Below are 24,418 nucleotides of genomic sequence, written 5' to 3' on the forward strand. Positions count from 1 at the left end.
GCCTTGTGGATCTCCAAGTGGGGGAACAGAGCATACGTTGGTTCTCTTCTCTTTCTATCCATTTATTTTTTTCTCCCATTATCTTTTTAAAAACATTTTATTGGAATATAGTTGATTTACAATGTTGTGTTAGTTTTAGGCATACAGCAAAGTGATTCAGTTATACATACACATGTATTCATTCTTTTTCAGATTTTCTTCGCAAATAGGTTACTATAAAATACTGAGTAGAGTTCCCTGGGCTGTATAGTAGGTCCTTGTTAGTTATCTATTTTATATATAGTAGTGTGTGTATTTTAATCCCAAGCTCCTAATTTATCCCGCCCCTCCCCACCCCACGTTTCCCCTTTGGTAAACATAAATTTGTTTTTGAAATCTGTGAGTCTGTTTCTGTTTTGTAAAGAATTTCATTTATATCATTTTTTAAAATTAGATTCCACATATAAGTGATATCATATGATATTTGTCTTTCTCTGTCTGACTTACTTCACTTAGTATGATAATCTCTAGGTCCATCCATGTTGCTGCAGATGGCATTACTTTCTTTTTGTTTTTTTTTAGTGGCTGAATAATATTCCATTGTATATATGTACCACATCTTCTTTATCCATTCCTCTGTCAATGGACATTTAGGTTGCTTCCCTGTCTTGGTTATTATAAATAGTGTCGCAATGAACATTGGGGTACGTGTATCTTTTCTTTCTTTCTTTCTTTCTTTTTTTTTTTTTTTTTGCGGTACGTGGACCTCTCACTGTTGTGGCCTCTCCCGTTGCGGAGCACAGGCTCCGGATGCGCAGGCTCAGTGGCCATGGCTCACGGGCCCAGCCGCTCTGTGGCATGTGGGATCTTCCCGGACCGGGGCACGAACCCATGTCCCCTGCATAGGCAGGTGGACTCTCAACCACTGCGCCACCAGGGAAGCCCCACACCATGGACTTTTGAGGTAGTATGGCAGGTGCCTTTCATACACAGGCTTATAAATCCTTACAAGAGCCCCAACAGGTAGGTACCTGGTATACAAAATTGGAAACAGAAATTGCCTTTAAATCTCCTTCCTCCTCTGCCTCCTTTTTTATAACAATGTGGAAACTTAATTAAAGAAAGGATTTACAGATAGGTTAAGTGAATAAGTCACCCAACTAAAAATCATTGGAGCTAAGATTTGAACCTAGAGCTCTTTGGCAGCAAAGTCTGTGCTTTTCCACTTATACTAGTACTTCTCAAACTTTATACAGCCAGACATGAATTCCACAAGCTATTAAAATGACATCCATGATCAAATATGCTTGTGAAACACTGAATGCAGTCAATTTATTTGGAGATTCACAGTACATATTTAGCAAATTTAGACATTAAGAAGGACTGCTAAATAGGAAAAAAAAAAACCTGTTTATTTAGCTTAACCTAGGATTTGAGTTACTATTTCTTTCCTGGTTTAAACACTTAAAACACTCTCTGTAGGATGAAGAAATGGGGCTCTGCAATGCAGCAGTCAAAACAATGAGAAAACCGGGACAACTGCTAGCCTGAGATAAAAGACCTCCCTGTGGAACTAGGTTCACTGTCTGGGTCAGGATGATCTGTTAAAATCTAGAAGGCAGTGTTAATTATGGTCTTAGGAACAGGAAGTGTCATGTAGGGAAAGGAAAATGTCCTTTAAAAGGGAGAGAGGTCTAGGTGGAAAGGATTCCATTTAGCTGGAAGTAGAGCTACAGTACGCTAAGTGAGCAGGAAGAGGCTGTAATTAAAAATAGAATCGTCAGGTTGTAATTTTATATACAGTTATAATTGGGTCCTTTCTCATTTTTCAGATCAATACCAATAAGAGAGGCTGATTCATTTTCCCAGGGTGACCAACCATCTCAGTTTGCAGGACTTTCAGTCTAAAATTGCAAGAGTCCTGGATAAACCTGGATAGTAGGTAACCCTACATTTACTGAAAAATGATTATTTGTTAAGGTTGTTACTCATACTCAGGTACCACATCCATGTAATCTGAACACATTTTTAAAGTTTGTTAATTTCATCAAGGGAGTTCATTACACGGATAACTGATGATACAGTTTTTATGTAGAGTAAAGCATTGTCACACGTTAGATGCTAATCGTATAGTTTGGGATTTATCAGGGACCCATCAAATATTTATTCGTAGCAAGTCAGATCAGAGGGCAGTGTAATTAATCTGATATTGGCCCCCTTAGTAAAGTAGGCCTGGCCCAAGGAGAACTGTGCCAATTCCAGGGCTGACAGGATCCACCTGGGAGGCAGGAAACACTAAGTTTCAAGGTGGCTGCAGCCTCCAGCAAGTGCTCAGCCCCAGAAGTCCATGATGCAAGTTCAGAGAGATTGACAGCCTGAAGCCAGTTGGCCTATGTAAGAGTAGCAGGGATGTGGGCCCTGAATTGGAATGCAAGGCAAAGCTTCAGCTTCTGGGTAGAACTACCAAGAGCAAAGGTGGACCAGTTCTCAAGGGCAAGGCAAGACCAGGAGGCACATGGGAACATCTAGGAGGAGTGAGAGGCAATGTGTGGACCTGCACACAGGGCCTCACACGCATATGTGGGGCAGCCTGCAAGGTGTTTACTTGGATCCCTAGCCTAATCCAAGCCAGTGGACTCCCTTCAAGATATTTTTTTTTAATTTCATTTAATTTTTTTTTTATACAGCAGGTCCTGATTAGTCATCAGTTTTATACACATCAGTGTATGCATGTCAATCCCAATCTCCCAATTCATCCCACTCCCACCCCCACCCCCCCACGGCTTTCCCCCCTTGGTGTCCATACATTTGTTCTCTACATCTGTGTCTCAGTTTCTGCCCTGCAAACCGGTTCATCTGTACCATTTTTCTAGGTTCCACATATATGCGTTAATATACGATATTTGTTTTTCTCTTTCTGACTTACTTCACTCTGTATAACAGTCACTAGATCCATCCACATCTCTACAAATGACCCAATTTCGTTCCTTTTTGTGGCTGAGTAATATTCCATTGTATATATATACCACATCTTCTTTATCCATTCATCTGTCGATGGGCATTTAGGTTGCTTCCATGACCTGGCTATTGTAAATAGTGCTGCAATGAACATTGGGGTGCATGTGTCTTTTTGAATTATGGTTTTCTCTGGGTATATGCCCAGTGGTGTGATTGCTGGATCATATGGTAATTCTATTTTTAGTTCTTTAAGGAACCTCCATACTGTTCTCCATAGTGGTTGTATCAATATACATTCCCACTAACAGTGCAAGAGGGTTCCCTTTTCTCCACATCTTCTCCAGCATTTGTTGTTTATAGATTTTCTGATGATGCCCATTCTAACTGGTGTGAGGTGATACCTCATTGTATTCTTGATTTGCATTTCTCTAATAATTAGTGATGTAGAGCAGCTTTTCATGTGCTTCTTGGCCATCTGTATGTCTTCTTTGGAGAAATGTCTATTTAGGTCTTCTGCCCATTTATGGATTGGGTTGTTTGTTTTTCTAATATTCAGCTGCATGAGCTGTTTATATATTTTGGAGATTAATCCTTTGTCCATTGATTCGTTTGCAAATATTTTCTCCAATTCTGAGTGTTGTCTTTTCCCCTTGTTTATGGTTTCCTTTGCTGTGCAAAAACTTTGAAGTTTCATTAGATCCCATTTGTTTATTTTGGTTTTTATTTCCATTACTCTAGGAGGTGGATCAAAAAAGATCTTGCTGTGATTTATGTCAAAGAGTGTTCTTCCTATGTTTTCCTCTAAGAGTTTTATAATGTCTGGTCTTACATTAAGGTCTAGAATCCGTTTTGAGTTTATTTTTGTGTATGGTGTTAGGCAGTGTTCTAATTTCATTCTTTTACATGTAGCTGTCCAGTTTTCCCAGCACCACTTATTGAAGAGACTGTTTTTCCTCCATTGTATATCCTTGCCTCCTTTGTCATAGATTAGTTAACCATAGGTGCGTGGGTTTATCTGTGGGCTTTCTGTCTCATTCCATTGATCTATGTTTCTGTTTTTGAGCCAGTACCATATTGTCTTGATTACTGTAGCTATGTGGTATAGTCTGAAGTCAGGGTGTCTGATTCCTCCAGCCCCGTTTTTTCCCTCAAGACTGCTTTGGCTATTCGGGGTCTTTTGTGTCTCCATACAAATTTTAAGATTTTTTGTTTTAGTTCCTTAAAAAACACCATTGGTAATTTGATAGGGATTGCACTGAATCTGTATACTGCTTTGGGTAGTAGAGTCATTTTCACAATATTCATTCTTCCAATCCCACAACATGGTATATCTCTCCATCTGTTGGTATCATCTTTAATTTCTTTCATCAGTGTCTTATAGTTTTCTGCATACAGGTCGTTTGTCTCCCTAGGTAGGTATATTCCTAGGTATTTTACTCTTGTTGTTGCAATGGTAAATGGGAGTGATTCCTTAATTTCTCTTTCAGATTTTTCATCGTTAGTGAATAGGAATGTAAGAGATTTCTGGGCATTAATTTTGTATCCAGAAACTTTACCAAATTCATTGATTAGCTCTAATAGTTTTCTGGTGGCATCTTTAGGATTCTCTATGTATAGTATCATGTCATCTGCAAACAGTGACAGTTTTACTTCTTCCTTGCCAATTTGTACTACTTTTCTTTCTTTTTCTTCTCTGATTGCCGTGGCTAGGACTTCCAAAACTATGTTGAATAATAGTGGTGAGAGTGCACATCCTTGACTTGTTCCTGTTCTTAGAGGAAATGGTTTCAGTTTTTCACCTTTGAGAATGATGTTTGCTGTGGGTTTGTCATATATGACCTTTATTATGTTGAGGTAGGTTCCCTCTATGTCCAGTTTCTGGAGAGTTTTTATCATAAAAGGGTGTTGAATTTTGTCAAAAGCTTTTCCTGCATCTATTGAGATGATCACATGGTTTTTATTCTTCAATTTGTTAATATGGTTTATCACATTGATTGATTAACGTATATTGAAGAATCCTGCATCCCTGGGATAAATCCCACTTGATCATGGTGTATGATCCTTTTAATGTGTTGTTGGATTCTGTTTGCTAGGATTTTGTTGAGGATTTTTGCATCTATATTCATCAGTGATATTGCTCTGTAATTTTCTTTTTTTATACTGTCTTTGTCTGGTTTTGGTATCAGGGTGATGGTGGCCTCATAGAATGAGTTTGGGAGTGTTCCTTCCTCTGCCATTTTTTGGAAGAGTTTAAGAAGGATAGGTGTTAGCTCTTCTCTAAATGTTTGATAGAATTCACCTGTGAAGCCATCTGGTCCTGGACTTTGGTTTGTTGGAAGATTTTTTTTTTTTTTTTTTTTTTTTTTTTGCGGTACGCGGGCCTCTCACTGCTGTGGCCTCTCCCGTTGCGGAGCACAGGCTCTGGACGCGCAGGCTCAGCAGCCATGGCCCATGGACCTAGCCGCTCTGCGGCATGCAGGATCCTCCCGGACCAGGGCACGAACCCGTGTCCCCTGCATCGGCAGGTGGACTCTCAACCACTGCGCCACCAGGGAAGCCCTTGTTGGAAGATTTTTAATCACAGTTTCAATTTCATTACTTGTGATTGGTCTGTTCATATTTTCTATTTCTTCCTGGTTCAATCTTGGAAGGTTATACCTTTCTAAGAATTGGACCATTTCTTCCAGATTGTCCATTTTATTGGCATAGAGTTGCTTGTAGTAGTCTCTTAGGATGCTTTGTATTTCTGCGGTGTCTGTTGTAACTTCTTTTTCATTTCTAATTTAATTGGTTTGAGTCCTCTTCCTCTGTTTCTTCATGAGTCAGGCTAAAGTTTTATTAACTTTGTTTATCTTCTCCAAGAACCAGCTTTTAGTTTTATTGATCTTTGCTATTGTTTTCTTTGTTTCTATTTCACTTATTTCTGCTCTGACCTTTATGATTTCTTTCCTTCTACTAACTTTGTGTTTTGTTTGTTCTTCTTTCTGTAGTTCCTTTAGGTGTAAGTTTGGATTGTTTATTTGAGATATATCTTGTTTCTTGAGGTAGGATTGTATTGCTATAAACTTCCCTCTTAGAACTGCTTTTGCTGTATCCCATAGGTTTTGGATCATCGTGTTTTCACTGTCATTTGTCTCTAGGTATTTTTTTATTTCCTTTTTGATTTCTTCAGTGATCTCTTGGTTATTTAGTAATGTATTGTTTAGCCTCCATGTGTTTGTGTTTTTTACTGTTTTTCCCCTGTAATTCATTTCTAATCTCATAGCGTTGTGGTCAGAAAAGTGCTTGATATAATTTCGATTTTCTTAAATTTACTGAGGCTTGATTTGTGACCCAAGATGTGATCTATCCTGGAGAAATTTCCATGCTTACTTGAGAAGAAAGTGTCATCTGCTGTTTTTGGATGGAATGTCCGATAAATATCAACTAAATCTATCTGGTCTATTTTGTCATTTAAAGCTTGTGTTTTCTTATTTATTTTCATTTTGGATGATCCATTGGTGTAAGTGGGGTGTTAAAGTCCTCCACTATTATTGTGTTACTGTTGATTTCCTCTTTTATAGCTGTTAGCAGTTGCCTTATATATTGAGGTGCTCCTATGTTGGATGCATATATATTTATAATTGTTATATCTTCTTCTTAGAGTGATCCCTTGATCATTGTGGACTGTCCTTCCTTGTCTCTTGTAACAGTCTTTATTTTAAAATCTATTTTATCTGTTTGAGTATTGCTACTCCAGCTTTCTTTTGATTTCCATTTTCATGGAATACTTTTTCCATCCCCTCACTTTCAGTCTGTATGTGTCCCTAGATCTGAAGTGGGTCTCTTGTAGACAGCATATAGATGGGTCTTGTTTTTGTATTCATTCAGGAAGCCTGTGTATTTTGGTTGGATCATTTAATCCATTGATGTTTAAGGTAATTATTGATATGTATGTTCCTATTATCATTTTCTTAATTGTTTTGGGTTTCTTTTTGTAGGTCCTTTCCTTCTCTTGTGTTTCCCACTAGAGAAGTTCCTTTAGCATTTGTTGTAGAGCTGGTTTGGTGGTGCTGAATTCTCTTAGCTTTTGCTTGTCTGTAAAGCTTTTGATTTCTCCATCAAATCTGAATGATATCCTTTCTGGGTAGAGTAATCTTGGTTGTAAGTTCTTCCCTTTCATCACTTTAAGTATATCATGCCATTCCCTTCTGGCTTGTAGAGTTTCTGCTGAGAAATCAGCTGTTAACCTTATTGGAGTTCCCTTGTATGTTATTTGTCGTTTTTCCCTTGCTGCTTTCAGTAATTTTTCTTTGTCTTTAATTTTTGCCAATTTGATTACTATGTGTCTTGGTGTGTTTCTCCTTAGGTTTATCCTGTATGGGACTCTCTGCACTTCCTGGACTTGGGTGGCTACTTCCTTTCCCATGTTAGGGAAGTTTTCGACTATAATCTCTTCAAATATTTTCTCGGCTCCTTTCTCTCTCTCTTCTCCTTCTGGGACCTGTATAATGCGAATGTTGTTGCGTTTAATGTTGTCCCAGAGGTCTCTTAGGCTGTCTTCATTTCTTTTCATTCTTTTTTCTTTACTCTGTTCCGCAGCAGTGAATTCCAACATTCTGTCTTCCAGGTCACTTATCTGTTCTTCTGCCTCAGTTATTCTGCTATTGATTCCTTCTAGTGTAGTTTTCATTTCAGTTATTGTATTGTTCATCTCTGTTTGTTTGTTCTTTAATTCTTCTAGGTCTTTATGTTAAACATTTCTTGCATCTCCTCAATCTTTTCTCCATTCTTTTTCCGAGGTCCTGGATCATCTTCACTCTCATTATTCTGAATTCTTTTTCTGGATGGTTGCCTATCTGCACTTCATTTAGTTGTTTTTCTGGGGTTTTATCTTGTTCCTTCATCTGGTACATAGCCCTCTGCCTTTTCATCTTGTCTATCTTTCTGTGAATGTGGTTTTTGTTCCACAGGCTGCAGGATTGTAGTTCTTCTTGCTTCTGCTGTTTGCCCTCTGGTGGATGAGGCTATCTAAGGGGCCTATGCAAGTTTCCTGGTGGAAGGGAGTGGTGGTGGGTAGAGCTGACTGTTGCTCTGGTGGGTAGAGCTCAGTAAATCTTTAATCCACTTGACTGTTGATGGGTGGGGCTTGGTTCCCTCCCTGTTGGTTGTTTTGCCTGAGGCAACCCAACACTGGAAACTACCTGGGCTCTTTGGTGGGGCTAATTGTGGATTCTTGGAGGGCTCACGCCAAGGAGTACTTCCCAGAACTTCTGCTGCCAGTGTCCTTGCCCCCATGGTGAGCCACAGCAACCCCCCGCGTCTGCAGGAGACCCTCCAACTAGCAGGTAGGTCTGGTTCAGTCTCCCCTGGGGTCACTGCTCCTTCCCCTGGGTCCTGATGTGCACACTACTTTGTGTGTGCCCTCCAAGAGTGGTCTGTTTCCCCCAGTTCTGTCGAAGTCCTGCAATCAAATCTCAGTAGCCTTCAAAGTCTGATTCTCTAGGACTTCCTCCTTCCGTTGCCTGACCCCCAGGTTGGGAAGCCTGATGTGGGTCTCAGAACCTTCACTCCAGTGCGTGGACTTCTGTGGTATAAGTGTTCTCCCTTCTGTGAGTCACCAACCCAGCAGTTATGGGATTTGATTTTACTGTGATTTCGCCCCTCCTTCCATCTCATTGTGGCTTCTCCTTCATCTTTGGAATTGGGATATCTTTTTTGGTGGGTTCCAGTGTCTTCCTGTCAATGATTGTCCAGCAGCTAGTTGTGATTCTGGTGTTCTCGCAAGAGAGAGAGAGAGCAAGTCCTTCTACTCCACCATCTTGGCTCCTAATCCAGTTTCTGCTTTATAACAAAGTGAATCCGCTATACCTATCCCTTCAAGACATTTAATATCAAACTTCTCATGACTGTGAAGAGATCAAGGGCCCCAGGCTTTTTAAATACTTCCTGCCTGAGAAGGGCAAGATTGAACCTATAGATGGGAAGATCATTAGAACCAGCCAGTGGCAGACAAGAAAAGAGGAAATAGGGTCAACTAATTGTCAGGTGCAGCGACTGCTCATTCAATTACGGATGACTTGGAACTTCTGGGAATTAAGCAGAGAAACCAACTTTGAAGTCACGGTAGTCTTCAACCCACTCAATTTGTGAGAAATGTATATGGAACACCCATTAATACTGTGTTTGCATGCGTTACCCTCTTCAACATCCCTTTTAAGTTCTTCTGGAGAACAGATGCTTGCTCTGGGTAGGATTTCTCATAGAGAAAGGCTTGGAGAATGTGGGACTTGGGCAGGAGCTCCAAGTCATCTCACATCAGGGCAAATGTAAGTGGTTGCTTTATTCTTAAAGAAAGAAGAAATGTTCATTCTCTAAGTCTGTGAGTCTGTTTTGCAAATAAGTTCATTTGTATCATTTTTTTTAAGATTCCGCATATAGGTGATATCATATGATATTTGTCTTTCTCTGTCTGACTTACTTCACTTAGTATGATCATCTCCAGGTCTATGCATGTTGTTGCAAATGGTATTTTTTCATTCTTTTTAATGGCTCAGTGATACTCCATTGTATACAGGTACCACATCTTTATCCATTCCTCTGTCAATTTAAAATTGAATTTAAAATGAATGTAGAATCCAGACTAAGTATATTCCAGCCAGGTGTGTTATGTCCAGAACAACTGTAAATGAAGTTCACCATGTTGAAATCATGACAAATTTGAACCTATTTGATTCTTGAGGGTTTTGTTATATAGGAGGCATACAAAAAGATTCACTGTGGTTTTATTAAAGGGAAAATGAGAAATATCAACTGAGGGCATAATGATTTCACCAGGAGTAGGAGGAGAGATAGCAGAATCTGAGTTTAAATATGGCACACGTGTCAGCTGTATAGAATTTCAGAAGCAAAAAAAGACACTCACTATAAGCTTCTAGATTACAGGCAGAAATCTGTGGAACAGACTTATTTACCTATAGCAGGAATAAGCATTTAATTATTGTAAAGGATTACAGAGGATATTTGAAATAATACAGCTTCTCACTACAAAATGCATTGCAACTGGTCACCTACAAACTCTCTAGAAAAGGTGGTAAAAAAAGGGGGAGAGACTTGGCAAAGCTGTTCTCCTTATTATTTATCACGTAGGACCTCTTTTATAAAGAAGGTAGTGGTCTGTTTATTTTCCAGTTAAAAAATGAAAGAGTTACATTCTGAAATTTCAGTCTTGGAGTTCATGGTCCTGCATATCTTCTGAACCTACATATACACATCTGATTTGAAGTAGGCTGGTGTTGAATTATGATGCCAAGAAGAGTGCCACCGCACTCTAAAACTTTGCAAAATGAAAGCCCTTGTAAAGTCCCTGTTAAAATATTACCTTTTTTCAGTAGGGCATCTTATAGAACATTTCAAATGACTGGAGGGGAAATAAAGAGATTAATCACTTTATAAGCACCAATTAATGTGGGTCTATATGCTATTGGTGTCTTACTGGACAATCAATTTTTAAAAAGAAATAAAAGTTTCTAGGACTTACATTGCTATGCTTCCGCTAATGACTGTTTATTATTTCCTGGCTTAACTACTCACTGATTTATATCTTTAAAGCAGTCCTAACAATTATTTCTTTTACTTGAAAGTCCAATTTCAGATTTAATACTCTATGGTCAGTTTCTCTGAAAGGGAAGATCTAGAAACAAAGAAGTGGTATCATTTTCCAAAAACGACTCTGTAGATTAAGTTATAAGTGGGATTTCTTTGGATAGCAACTTTCCCAGATCTCCTTCCTACACCCCTGGGCTTACCCTGTTATTCAATTATTATTCTATTAAGCGCACTTTTTGCTACTCTTTTTAATATGGATAATGTTAGGGTTTTGCTGTCTTTTGGGCTCTCCTCATGTACTTTCTCTGGACCATCTCCTCAATAGCCATTACTTCAAATGACATCTCTAAACCCATGGCATTACATTTATAGCTCTACCCAAGACTTTCTCTAAAGCTCTGAACTGCCTTATTGACACCTTCCCTGGGAGATTTCAGTCATCTCAAACTTGACGTCTCCAAAACTGAACTGGCCATCATCGGCTTCTCTTTTGTTCTCTATTTCAGGAAGTGGCACCACCACCCAACACTTATCAGTTGGCCAGGCCAGAAAGTTATGCTTAAAGCCTCTCTCTCTTTTTTCTTTTTTGGCTGCGCCGTGTGGCTTGTGGGATCTTTGTTCCCCGACCAGGGATTGAACCCGGGCCCTTGGCAGTGAGAGCCTGGAGTCCTACCCACTGGACCGCCAGGGAAGTCCCCAGGCCAGAAATTTATGAATTATCTTAGACTTTACTCTCCCTGCAGAATGACCCTCTACAACAAGTATGGCTCACAGTCTACTGTGAAGTTCCTGACAAGTCCCCTCTGGCCACATGTGGCTCCGGATGGCTCCCAGTCGTCCATCTCACACTGGGTGATGTCATTAAAGTTCTCTTGTGGTGCTAAAGCTGCATGAAGGTCTGGAGTGAGGGGAGAGGGGATGTCCCCACTACCCTCTGGGTCGTGGTGTCTTAAAAGCCAAATCAAGCTTCCAACGCCTCTCTCTCCCTCTCCAACCCCCTCCTTCACCTCCTTCATCCAGTTATGATTCATGACGCTGAGCAGAAGACAGCTACCAAACTGTACTGAGAATCATTCCTATATTCTAACTGCAGATATGTTTCTGGAAACAGTATAGAGGATCCTCAAAAAATTAAAAATAGAACTTCCCGATGATCCAGCAATTCTACTACTGGATATTTATCCAAAGAAAATGAAAATACTAATTTGAAAAGATATATGCACCCCTATGTCCACTGCAGCATTATTTACAATAGCCAAGGTATGGAAGCAACCTAAGTATTCATCGATGGATGAATGGATAAAGAAAAATATGTATTTATAAAATGCAATAGTACTCAGCCATAAAAAGAATGAAATCTTGCCATTTGCGATAACGTGATAACGTGAGTGGACCTGGACGGTATTATGCTAAGTGAAATAAGTCAGAGAAAGATAAGTACCATACGATTTCACTTATATGTAGAATCTAAGAAACAAAGCAAACAAACAAAACAAAGTAGAAACAGACTCATAGATACAGAGAACAAACTGGTGATCACCAGAGGGGAGGGGAATGGGGGTTGGGCAAAATACATGGGGAGGATTAAGAGGTACAAACTTCCAGTCATAAAATAAATAAGTCATGGGGATATAAGGTAAAGCATAGGGAATATAGTCAATAATACTGTAATAACTTTGTAAGGTGAAAGATAGTTACTGGACTTACACTGTTGTGATCAATTTGTAATGTATATAAATGTCAAATCACTCCGTTGTGCACTTGAAACTAATATAATGTTGTATGTCAACTATACTTCAATTTAAATTTTTTTATTTGAAAAACAAGACAGTTCTGAGTTCTCCAAAAGACGCTTTGGGATATCCCTTTGTACACATCCAGGATGTCTGAACCCAGTTTAGGCTCAGGCTGGGATATCAATCATCTGCTTAGACAAATGATATGTGCAGCCTGAGATTCTAGACAACTCCTGAATGCCTTTATTTACCAGGTCTGGGACTGTAATTTGAGGAGCTGCCTGAAAACCACTGTTCACTTGTCAAAAAACAGCAGTTCAAGTTCATAACATTTGGAAAGTGTTTTGGCATTTACATAAAGAAGTCAGAAAGAGGCTCCCTTCCCATGGTCCCTGCACCTAAGGCTCTTTGCTAAACAAACGTGCTGTTTGAGAGATATGGTTTTTTAAGCCCTCTGCCCACTAGAAAAGAGGACTTTGATCACCCAGTTTGTATAATGTGGTCTTGAGGCAGCAATAACTTGTCCCTGTGGCCCTGCTGAACAAGGGTTGAGTCGCCCACCGAGTGGGGAAATGTGTTTCAACCAGTTTCCAAGGGATTGTTTTCTTCAGTGACCATCCTAAGTGTTATACTACTCTCATGAAACAAAAGGCCTGAGAATTTTTTCTGACATTTTTGTGTGGAAGATAACTTGAGCTTTGCAGAAATTTGTGGCTCATTTCAGAAAGAGTCTGCCCTTTTGTACTAACTAGTATGCATCGTCTTCAATGCCTCAGACATTTCACAGATATTTAGAGAAGTATTGAACTTATGATATTATCTGATTAAATGAATGAAAATCTAAGAGTACAACCAACTAAAATTTGGCTTTTTGCTGATAAGCCCACTTGAATCACAATACTTTCAAACGGAGGTCATTCCTTTTTCCCTCCCTACTCCTTGGGGTCAATGTCAGCATATTTTTTTTCTTACATTCTACTACTTCCTCTTCTTTTTTCTTTTTCATCCTGAGAGTGATGGGAGCAAGTTGATATTTTAGAAGGACCAGCCCAGTATCTGAGAGGAGGATGGATGGGAGGGGGGACTGGAACAGGGAATTAGGCTGGGGACAGATGCCAAATCCAGACAAGCTGAGAGCCTGGCTGAGAGAGGACTGCAGGGCCATGTCTGTAGGCTCAGGTGTGGGAGGAACCAGGACAGCTCTGCTTGGCTGTCCTGGTTGGCTTATGGAGATGGATGGGGGTAGATGGGGAGGAGGGAGTTGCTGGTGTTGAGATGCCTTTGGGACGTCCAAGGAAAGTGCTCAGAGACAATTGTCTTGGAGGGTCTGGTGTCTGTGAAGCATCTGGGTTTTATTCCCTAAAACAGATCTGAACTTCCCCACAAGTCCCTAAGCACTGGGTAGCCAGGGTGGAGGGTGTAAGGGAAAGCCAATCAATACGTAAACATCACCATTTTTCTTACTAGTTTAAATTATTCAAACCCTTTGGGTCAGTGCTCGGTCTTCGTTTGGTATTTTAAAATGTAATTTAATTTTCTTTATTTTTCTCTTCCTTATGAAATCCATAGCATCTGATTATACGAGAGCCCGCCCCCATCTCTGTCTCTGTTGGTCACTTTATTGTCTCCATGTTTTTGAGGAGCAAAGAGAAGGTCCATGTGCCCAGAGAATAGAGAGCTAGAGGAGGGTCTCTGCCAGGTGAGTCCGGGATGTCACAGGGACCGGATCATAATGACCTGGTGAGCTGTATTGAGAACTTTGCTCCTTATTCTAAGAGAAATCAGAAGCCTTTTAAGGGTCTTAAAAGGGTGAAACAATACCTGATGTGTTTTTTTAAAGACAAAGACAATGCAAAGAATGGAACTGAGGAGGCAGGAGCAGATGTGGGAGAGCAGTTAGAGGCCAAGGCAATAGTTAGGGCAAGAGGATGACAGTGGCAACTGTGGTGACAGTGAAGGTGGAGAAGTGTTAGGAGGAAAAGTGGGCAGGACTTGGGCACTGTTTAGATGGGGGTTCATAAAAGAGAGAGAGGAATCTAGCATGAGTCCAAGGTTTCTGTGAAAAGCAACAGAGGGCACAGTGGTAGTTGCCTGCGAGAGATGAGGAAGAAGAACAGGCTTGGTGGAGTGAGGGTTCCCCCAGGTTTCCGCACCCGTGACTCTCCCACACCTGCCTGGCCAGTTCGAACTGCCGCCGCCGTTCGCACACAGTCAACTGTGGCAACGGAGATAATTGGGCCTCTGGCTCCACAACTCACGCGTATTATTCACCCTCAGCTGGGCCTCCTGGCTTTTTGGAAAGATTTGTGTTAATTTCAAATTAAATCTTTTTTTGTTCCTCATATGAAGTTTTAAAACCATTTTTACTCTTTCCATATTTCCAGTTCTATCTTCCCTCCTCAGTTTTAGCAAACTACCTTGCCTCTTAATTTACTTAAAAATGTAGAGGCCAGGGCTTCCCTGGTGGTGCAGTGGTTGAGAGTCCACCTGCCGATGCAGGGGACACGGGTTCGTGCCCCGGTCCGGGAGGATCCCGCATGCCGCGGAGCGGCTGGGCCCATGAGCCATGGCCGCTGGGCCTGCGCGTCCGGGGCCTGTGCTCCGCAGTGGGAGGGGCCGCAGCGGTGACAGGCCTGCGTACTGCAAAAAAAAAAAAAAAAATGTAGAGGCCAAATGATGTGATTTTCCTCAAATTTTCTTACGTCCACTTTAAAACTTCTCTAAACCTTCATTTGTTCTCTTTTCTTTCTTTCCTCAGTGGGAGAAATGTCCCTGTCCCCTTCCTAAGCTTTTTCTCCACCTGTGTTCCCATACCACCCCATTCCACTTTTTCTGGAACATTGTCTCTTAGACTATCCCCAATCTCATATCTCATGTTGAAGGAAATAGTGTTTTTCTCTGAGTCCAGTATTTATACACTCAAAGTAGAAAATTTGGAAGATACAGAAAGGAACAAAGATGAATGCAAAAACCACCTACAATTTCATACAACAGAGAAAGCCACTCTTGATTTCTAATTTTTTAAAAAAATTTCTCTTGCTACTGCTCCCTCCCCTCAGCCTGAAAACATGTTCCATTCTCTTATTTCTTCTCTTGGTTTTCCTGTTTCAGTTAGTGGTATTACATTTTTAATCCTATTATCTTTTATTCAGGCAAGGTAGACCATAGGGAATCATCTCTGAGGCTTCACTTTCCTCAATTCAACATAAAATTCTGCTGATAATATCATACTGATTCCTTACTTGTGTCAGACACATTGCTAAGTACATTAGCTGCGTTTTCCCAATCAATCTTTCACTGCACTGCATTATTCTTGTTTCATATGTAAGAAAAAAGAAACTTTGGGGCTCACAGCTAAGTGATAAAGTCACAGTTTGAACTCTAGCCTGTTTATTTCCAAGCTGGTGTCTTGATGTCTTTTCAGTTTGTCCTGTCCTGTCTTTTTCCACTGCTGTTGCTCGAGCTCACATCATCACAGTGGAAGCTCTGTTAGCAGATCCCCAATTAGCCAAATCCCCTCATTAACAGCCCTTTCCAATCCTCTTTCACACTCATCACTGGAGACTAGTAGGAGATTGTCTGCTGCACTAAACTTTCCTGCTCCCATCAATTTAGTTGTATGTTTACCAAGAAACAGTTGTATCTTGTTCACAAGCCAGTCAATGCAGTTGTACTTTTCAATATGTTACAGCATTTAATTAAATATTATGTAAACCAATGAAACCTGAGTGTGAAAGAGAGCTGTTCCTATGCAAACTAAGTTGTAATTCTTTGGGAAGACTTGGTGAGACTGAGTGGCTGAAAATATTATAATTCAAATAAGTATGAGAAAGGTGAACCAAACATGATTGGGAAAAGTTTGTAAACATGTCTTTAAGATTCTGCACTCTGCTCTTTGCTGCAATTTAGAGAAATGGAAACATGAGTGTGACTCACGTAAGAAAAATGATACAATTCCAATTAGCAAACTTATACTCAGAGGAAGGGCCTTGGCACTCTATTATACAATTGCTGGATGAGTGTACTCATATATGTCTTAGGTTAAAAATATAATCTCTGAGGAAAGTGTATATATCTTTTCTTAATTCCCTACTTGTTAAAGCAAATGACTGATCAAATTCAGTCCCTGACTTCATTTAATGGGAGACCTTCCACCGTATCTCCCATTATCTCCCGAATAGTAACAGCACGTTTTAGCTGATCCCCTAGTCTTCAGTCATCATTTTCTCCATTCAGTTAACAAATATTTCTAGGAGCCTATTAATTACCACCATTACCTTCTTAAAACTCAGATCTAAGCCTCTCACTCCTCTACTCACAATAACTCAACGCCTTTCCATTGTCTACATAATGAAGCTAAAATTACTTAGCAGAATATTAAAGACCTGCAGGGATCTGATTTCCACCCCCCTTTTTAGCTTCGGCTTCTTAACACAGCACTTCACCACGTCCTTTAACCTCATCACTCACAGCCTGGCTGTTGCCCAAACACATGACACCTTTCAGCATTCATCCTGAGAGAGGCTGGGGTGAACTTCATATTTGCATTCCTCATCAATTTACTCATTATAGAAAATAGTATTTGATGGTGAGAAATATATTGTTCATAGAAATTACATATTACAGAAAATGCTGAAAGCATCTGAATCCATTTTGCTGAATACACTTCAAGTTGTAAAGTCAAGAGTATTGCACAATTATAGTCTGGGGGTGGAGGTGGGGGAGGGTTAACTTGTCTTGAAATAAGCAGTTTAGATTTCCCTTATACATAAGATAATTCAGTAAAGGTTAAAAAGTCTGCATAGAAATGATGACTTGACTTTCCTTATCCAGTTGTCCAGTCAGGAAAAATATCTAGTTCCTAGGTGACAAATATCAATGGACGGCTGTCGTGACTGTCCTCCATCTTTTGTCCCTCTCATTCACATTCTTTCCCTGGGAGTCTTACTCCTGTGGGCTGTCTCGGCTGCCACTACTGCAGAGAACTCTGTAAGTGTCCATCTCAGATAGGGCACCTCTGTCAGTTCCACTCTTCTCTTTCCCATTGCCGTTGTGTATCTTCCATGGCAAAACACCATCCAACACACCAGAGTTTAAAATAGAACTTTCCCGGGACTTCCCTGGTGGCGCAGTGGTTAAGAATCTGCCTGCCAATGCAGGGGACACGGGTTTCAGGCCTCGTCCGGGAAGATCCCACATCCCGCAGAGCAACTAAGCCCGTGCACCACAGCTACTGAGCCTGCGCTCTAGAGCGCACGAGCCACAACTACTGAAACCCCCGCGCCTAGAGCCCGTGCTCCACAACAAGAGAAGCCACCGCAGTGAGAAGCCCGCGCACCGCAACAAAGAGTAATCCCTGCTCGCGGCAACTAGAGAAAGGAAAGCCCGCGTGCAGCAACGAAGACCCAACGCAGCCAAAGATAAATAAATAAATTTAAAAAAAAATAAAATAAAATGGAACTTTCCCAGCAAACTCACTTTCCCCCACTTTCTGTCTGGGGGACCACCACCTCAAGGTTTTGGAGTGATCTCTTTTGCTCTGGGGGATCTGTTTTGCTCTTTGCTCTTCCTTAGGCCACTGTTGCCCATTATTTCTTCCTATAAAGGTTGAATGATTAAGGGCCTTGAAAACTAAGCATACTTGCCCCTTTACTGTCAAACTTCTTGAAATATTTGTCCACACTCGCTGTATTCAAGTTGTTACTTCCTGTTCACTTCTCAACCCAGTGTAATACGGCTTCTGCCCCCAAACTTATTACTGAAGCTGTTTGCATCAAGGTTGCCAATTACTGCCCTGGTGCTACATTTGATAGATGTGCCTCCGTTGTCAACCTAATTCCTTGTAGACTTTGATATTTAGACCACTTCTTCTACTAGAAATAAATCTTCCCCTCAGCTTCTGTGACCCTTCTTTATCTCACAGGCTACTTCATCATATTGTTCTTTTTAGGCTCCTTTCTCCTGCCTTTTAAAAAGTGTGTCTGGGGCTTCCCTAGTGGCGCAGTGGTTAAGAGTCTGCCTGCCGATGCAGGGGATGCGGGTTCGTGCCCGGGTCCGGGAAGATCCCACATGCCGCAGAGCAGCTGGGCCTATGAGCCACGGCCACTGAGCCTGCACGTCCGGAGCCTGTGCTCTGCAACGGGAGAGGCCACAACAGTGAGAGGCCCGCGTACCACCAAAAAAAACAAAAAACAAAAAGTGTGTCTGTTCTTCAGAGTCCTGAGTCTTCTTGTCTCCTCCCTCTATGCCCTCCTGTAAGCAACCTCATCAATTTCCATGGCTTTCCTTACCACCTCTATGTCCACGACCACCAGCTCTGATTCTCCAGCCCCATTCATCACCTGAGCTCTCAAGATGCGCTTATCTAGCCGCCTCTCGAATATTCCACATACACATCGACTTCAACCTGCCTGGGACTGAATTTACAAAAATGCAAACAAATACTCCTTTCTCTCTTTTTTTTTCCCTAGCGAATGGTACCACTGATCATCCAGTTACTCAAGCCTGAAACAAAGATACCAGTCTTGACTTCTCTTTCTTCTTTATCCCCAAATCAATATCAAGGTTGTCAATTCTACTTTTGAAATATTTCTTAAATTCCACCACTTTTTCCATCCTTTCTGCACTGTTATGGTTCAACCCACGATGATATCTCCCATCGATTTCTGCAGCAGTCTCTAAACGGGTTCCCTGCCTCCATGCTGGCCCCTCTCGAATCTGTTCTACAGGCTGCAGCAAAATTCCTCTTTCTAAGCATGCAAATTTAATCACATGGCTTCCCAACTCTCCTGTTCATGTGTCTCCACACTGCCCTCAACATTAATTCTAATCTCTCTCACATGGTTTAAAGGGCCCTTTAGCGATCACGCCTGCTCACCGCTGAAGCTCCATCTTTTGCTACCCACCCATTCCTTCTGCGGTGCTTCTCTAAGTTCCCAGACTGTGTCAGTTCTCTACCTGTGGACTCCGGCCATCCCCATGAACCTGCTCCTCTCTAATCAGCCTCTCCTCTCTGCTTATGATCTCTGCACCCTCCCCCCTGCAATGTATTCATCCAACGTACTTTTTGAACAATAACTATGCACCAGGCATCGTTCCCCATGCCTAGACCACAGCAGGGAGCAAAGCGGGCACATCACTGAGTTCACGAGGCTCAGAGTCCACTGGACACTCAGATAAACCAACTTAGGCCATTGCAGTCCTTTGAAATAAGAGGGGACACCGGGAGCTCCAAGAGCCCCGATGAGGGCATCTCACTCAGGCTGGGAGCAGGAAGCTTTCTAAGGGCGGTGTTATTTAGTGTTAGACCTGAGACAACATAGAAAGGTAAGAAGCCAGGGAGTTTGTGAAAGACCTCAAAATGCAAATCTTTCTTATGTCTTCTGCCTTTTCTTCTCCCTTCTCACTCCTCTAACTCTTGTCCCTCTCCACATCCCACTACCTCCATTGTTTAAATAAACACTTTTTTCCTTCACTTGTGGCAGCCGTTTTTCATGCAGACATTCCCAGCTCTTCAGCAAACCCACCAGCTCCCTTTCTTCAAGTCTCTCCTCAAGGCAAAAATGAGGAAGCCTCATCCCTTTATTGAAGCCCCATCATCCATCTCTTGGACAAAGCTATCAGCTAACTTATAGCTAACGAAGGGCATGCCCAGATGTTCTCTTTTTATCCTTCTGCTGTACACGTTTTTCCAATCGTCCATTTGTCTGATCATATTTCCTAATTGTCTACAATGTCAAATTGTCTATAAGAAATGGGCAACCCATGATCTCCCCTCCAAAATAATACAGCACAGATCAGGTTAAGAAGCCTTCTCTCAGAGCCTTGAGATTCCTGTCAGACCTCAGGCTCACCACAATAGCCTGGTGGTAAGCTTTCTAGACTTTCTTGAGCCATAGTTATACCTCACACACAGGAAAAATTAATGATCAGCTAACCCCACAAATCTCTCAACCTTCTACTTTTAAAGGGTCATATCATATCATGTTAAAAAGAATTAGGCCCCTTAGGGCTTGTCATTTTACATAGTCCCTCCATTCAAGAATGGTTCCCATTTTAAATCTAAAATATGGCACAAACGAACCTATCTACAAAACAGAAACAGACTCATAGACATAGAGAACAGACTTGTGGGCAAGTGGTGGGCAGGAGGGAGAGGGATGGACTGGGAGTTTGGGGTTGGTAGATGCAAACTATTACATTTAGAATGGATAAACAACCAGGTCCTACTGTATAGCACAGGGAACTATATCCAATCTCCTGTGATAAACCATAATGGAAAAGAATATAAAAAAAGAATGTCTATATGTGTATAACTGAGTCATTTTGCTGTACAGCATTAATTAACACAGCATTGTAAATCAACTATACTCCAATAAAAATATACATATAAAAAAGAATCGTTCCCATTTTAAAAGATTTTAATAAGATGAGAAATGTACTAGGATAAATTTGCAGTCTCCCCACCTCCCACCCTCTCCCAGGGTAAAGAAGAGGGTGGCCTTACCTGTGATTGGTCAGTGGCTGCAGGTGACTCTGCCTTGCATCAGGAATGTCATTGTTTTCCTCACTCACTACAGCCTGAAGATGTGGCAACAGGGCTGGTGCTGATATATAGAAGGAAGCTAATCATTTCATTCTTTTGTTGGAACATTTTCCTACCCACTTGCAAATAAACTTCCCTTTCCTTTAACAGCTTCTCTCTGAAGACACTAACAATAGCACTTGCATGAGAAGAGCTGCGGTCGGAGCCCAGGAGGAGACAACGGAAGGCTGGGACCAGGGGTCTGGGCTAGAGGTCAGTGTCCACTGGCTTCTGGCTAACTGGCTACCAGTCTCTCCAAAGGGAGCTCTTAACAAAGGCAGATGGAGACTTCCATTTAATTCCATGTGGTATAAAAAAATGTAATTGTTTCACCCATAAAGGCAGTCATGTTTCTATAACAATGGCTTCATTCAGGGCTCTCGAGAGTCATTATTGCCAGTTCTTTTGGGGACTTTATGAGCAATCATTTTCTAGGTCTGAAGCAAAAGAAGAATCAGAACACAAGGCTCTCTTTTTCCATTTTTGTTTTCAAAATAAAGAGACATCACCTGAGTGCTTTAATCATGAGCACCTTTGTGATGACACTGGAAGCGGGGTGGGGGGGTGCTCTATGCATCTCTGACCTGTAAAGTCTTAGCACTTTAATCACTTCTGATGCCCTTTCACAGACAAATTAACAGGTCAATAAAGACAAGTCATAGAAGGGGCAGGTAATAAACCAAGATGTGGATACTGTTACATATCATATGGCAACTCTTGATAATACAGAATGGCTGGAAATTTCAAGAAAAGGCTCATCCATTCTGAGAGAGATTCTATGTTTATTGTTCTCTAACATTTCCAGTATACATTTGGAAATTTAAGAGCAGAGCTGCCATATATGGGATCTGATCAGAGGGGTGAGTAGGGCTGAAATCAGACAGGTTCCTTGGCCAGCAAGCCTTACAGCCTGACTTCCTCTAATTCATATATATGGGCTAGTGGAAGCTCTGTTTCAGAGAGTAGATAATAGAAAATTAACAAATAATCTAAATATTCAATAGTAAGATACTGGTTGAAAAATAAATATAAAATCATTGGGACTTCCCTGGTGGCACAGTGGTTAAGAATCCGCCTGCCAATGCAGGGGACATGGGTTCGATCCCTGGTCCGGGAAGATCCCACATGCCGCGGAGCAACTAAGCCCGTGAGCCACAACTACTGAACCCATGCGCTACAACTACTGAAACCCACGTGCCTAGAGCCCATGCTCCACAACAAGAGAAGCTACAATGAGCTACAAAAGCTGCAATGAGAAGCCCACACACCACAATGCTCGCAGCAACTAGAGAAAGCCCGCTTGCAGCAATGAAGACCCAACACAACCAAAAATAAATTTTAAAAAATCATTAAACAAAATCATTAAAGCAATGGTATATATGAATATAACTACATGGAAAAGCAGGTTAAAAATAGAATATAATATATAACCCCATTTTTGTGAAAGAAATATATGTAAATACACAGAAATACAAACATATACTATATATGTGTACATGTATACAGTCATAAAGTCTATGTATTTATCTATTCAGGAAGAAAAATTGGAAGACACACCAAAATGTTGACTGCAGTTGTCTTCATCTGGTAAGTTTTTGCGAGACGTGACTTTTTTCTTCTGCTGAAGAAAGTGTACTAACTCTGTGTGTGTGTGTGTGTGTGTGTGTGCGTGTGTGCGTGTGTGAGAGAGAGAGAGAGAGAGAGAGAGAGAGAGGGAGAGAGAGAGAGAGAGAGAGAGAGAGAGAGAGAGAGAGATGGTTATTTTTTATGTGATTAAAAAAAGTTAAAACCCCAAATAATGGATTGGGGCTTAAAAAATAACAACTAATAATATCAATAGTTACTTTAAAAGAGATAATTGTGAACTAGAAACCTGAAATAGTGTTTAAAACTACCTGGGCAAGTTAAAAAGAAAGTCTAAATGGTCTGAGGACAAAGTATTATTGACTGTTTGATTTGTCAGTTTTCCAACTGTAATAACTGTGGCTTTATGACAACATTTTCATAAGGCAAAAAATAGCTGTTAAAGTGAATCATCAGTTTAGAAAGGTAATTATAAAGTAATTCCACCTCTGATATTGATTGCGTTCAACAATTCCATTCAGAAGAGTAATGTTATATTCCCTTTAAGCCATTTGTTACTACAACATTCAAAGAGATATAGTGTATAAAGGAATTATATATTTTGGACTCTGCATTAGTTTTATTAGGAAAATGGGGGAAAGGAGGTGTGTTTAGATGTGGCTTCCTTTCCCTGACTTCTCCCTTTGGAAGAATTGCATTCTGGTTAATCCCTGAGGTAAGAGTCTCAGGCTAATATTTATCAACACATATTAGAGTGTCTACCAGGCATCATATTGGTACATTTAACATTCACACCAACCCTGTGAGATAGGTATTTACCATTTAAGAGACCAAGGCTCAGAGGAATTTCCTAACTTCCCCATGGTCACACAGCCAGTAAGGTGGTGGTCCCAAGATTCATACTCAAGACTTTCTGACACCAAAGACTCTGCTCTTTCCAATTAGGCCAGAGTTATAACAGCCCATGGTGATAGATTGCATTGTTTTTTAATATTATTCAATCTCCCCTTTTCTGTAAGAAGATTATACATCCTGCCCCATCACCTTTGGTCCTGGTTGTATGGCCTGCTTTGGCCATTGGAGTGTGAGCAGATGTGATGAACACTACATACTTTAAGAGGCATCATGGGCTTTTGTGATCTCACTTGCTCTTTTCCCTCTGTCATATGAATGTCCCAAATATGGAAGCTCCTTCAATATGGGTCCCAGAATGTGAAGACTCGTGGAGCAGAGCTGAGCAGGGTCTCAGCAGCTGCCAACACAAAGCCGCCAAAATGTGAACAAATGTGCGTTCGTTTTCTATTGTTGCAAACAAATTACCACAAACTTAGCACCTTAAAACCACAATGTATCATCTCACAGCTTCTGTAGGTCAGATGTGTGGGCATGGGGCTATCGGATACCGTGCTCAGCGTCTCACTGGGCTGAGATCAAGGTGTCAGCTGCTGTCCTCACTGGGGTTTGGAGTTCTCTTCCGAGCTCACTGGTCATTGACAGAACTTATTTCCTTGTGGTTGTAGGACTGAGGTCCTCTTTTCTTGCTGGCTGTGGGCCAGGGGTTGCTCTCAGTTCCTAGGGGCTGTTCTCAGGTCTTTTCAGTGTGTCATCTTTCATCCTCAAGCCAGTAATGGCACTCTGAATCTCCCTCCTGTCAAGTCTCTGACCAGAAGACACTGCTTTTAAAGGGTTCATGGAATTAGGTTAGTTCCACCCAGATAATCTCCTTATCTTCAAGTCAGCTGATTCATAAAGAGGAGGTCCCAAGGAAGCCAGCAGGGCCAGAGCCTGTGCAGCTGCCAGCTCCATAAGGGGGTCTGGTGTGGTGCTCCTGGGGACCCTGGATGGTGTGGGAAGGAGCTGGGCAGGAAGGGCCAGCGTCAGGACAGAGGAACACGCAGGGGCTGGACCTGGAGGGCGGGGAGCCCAGCACAATCTGCAAAATCCCTTTTCCATGTAAGGTAACACAATCACAGGAGTAACACCAAGGGAT

At 41.3% G+C, this 24,418-nt stretch overlaps 1 protein-coding gene across 13 annotated transcripts in view; it reads left to right on the plus strand.

Moving 5' to 3' along the window:
• The window catches only part of LMNTD1 (lamin tail domain containing 1), a 440,038-nt gene that overhangs the window by 279,145 nt on the left and 136,475 nt on the right, over window positions 1-24,418 (plus strand). For 12 of the 13 annotated variants that reach the window (XM_079936801.1, XM_079936802.1, XM_079936803.1 and 9 more), the window contains 2 exons: window positions 20,956-21,057; window positions 22,380-22,431. The gene's annotated coding sequence lies outside the window, so the exon portion shown is untranslated. Of the gene's footprint in view, window positions 1-20,844; window positions 21,058-22,379; window positions 22,432-24,418 lie in introns of those variants that run through there. The other variant, XM_079936798.1, reaches the window with a different exon arrangement.

Source organism: Stenella coeruleoalba, assembly GCF_951394435.1.
Source record: "Stenella coeruleoalba genome assembly, chromosome: 11".
Classification (NCBI taxonomy): Eukaryota; Metazoa; Chordata; class Mammalia; order Artiodactyla; family Delphinidae; genus Stenella; species Stenella coeruleoalba.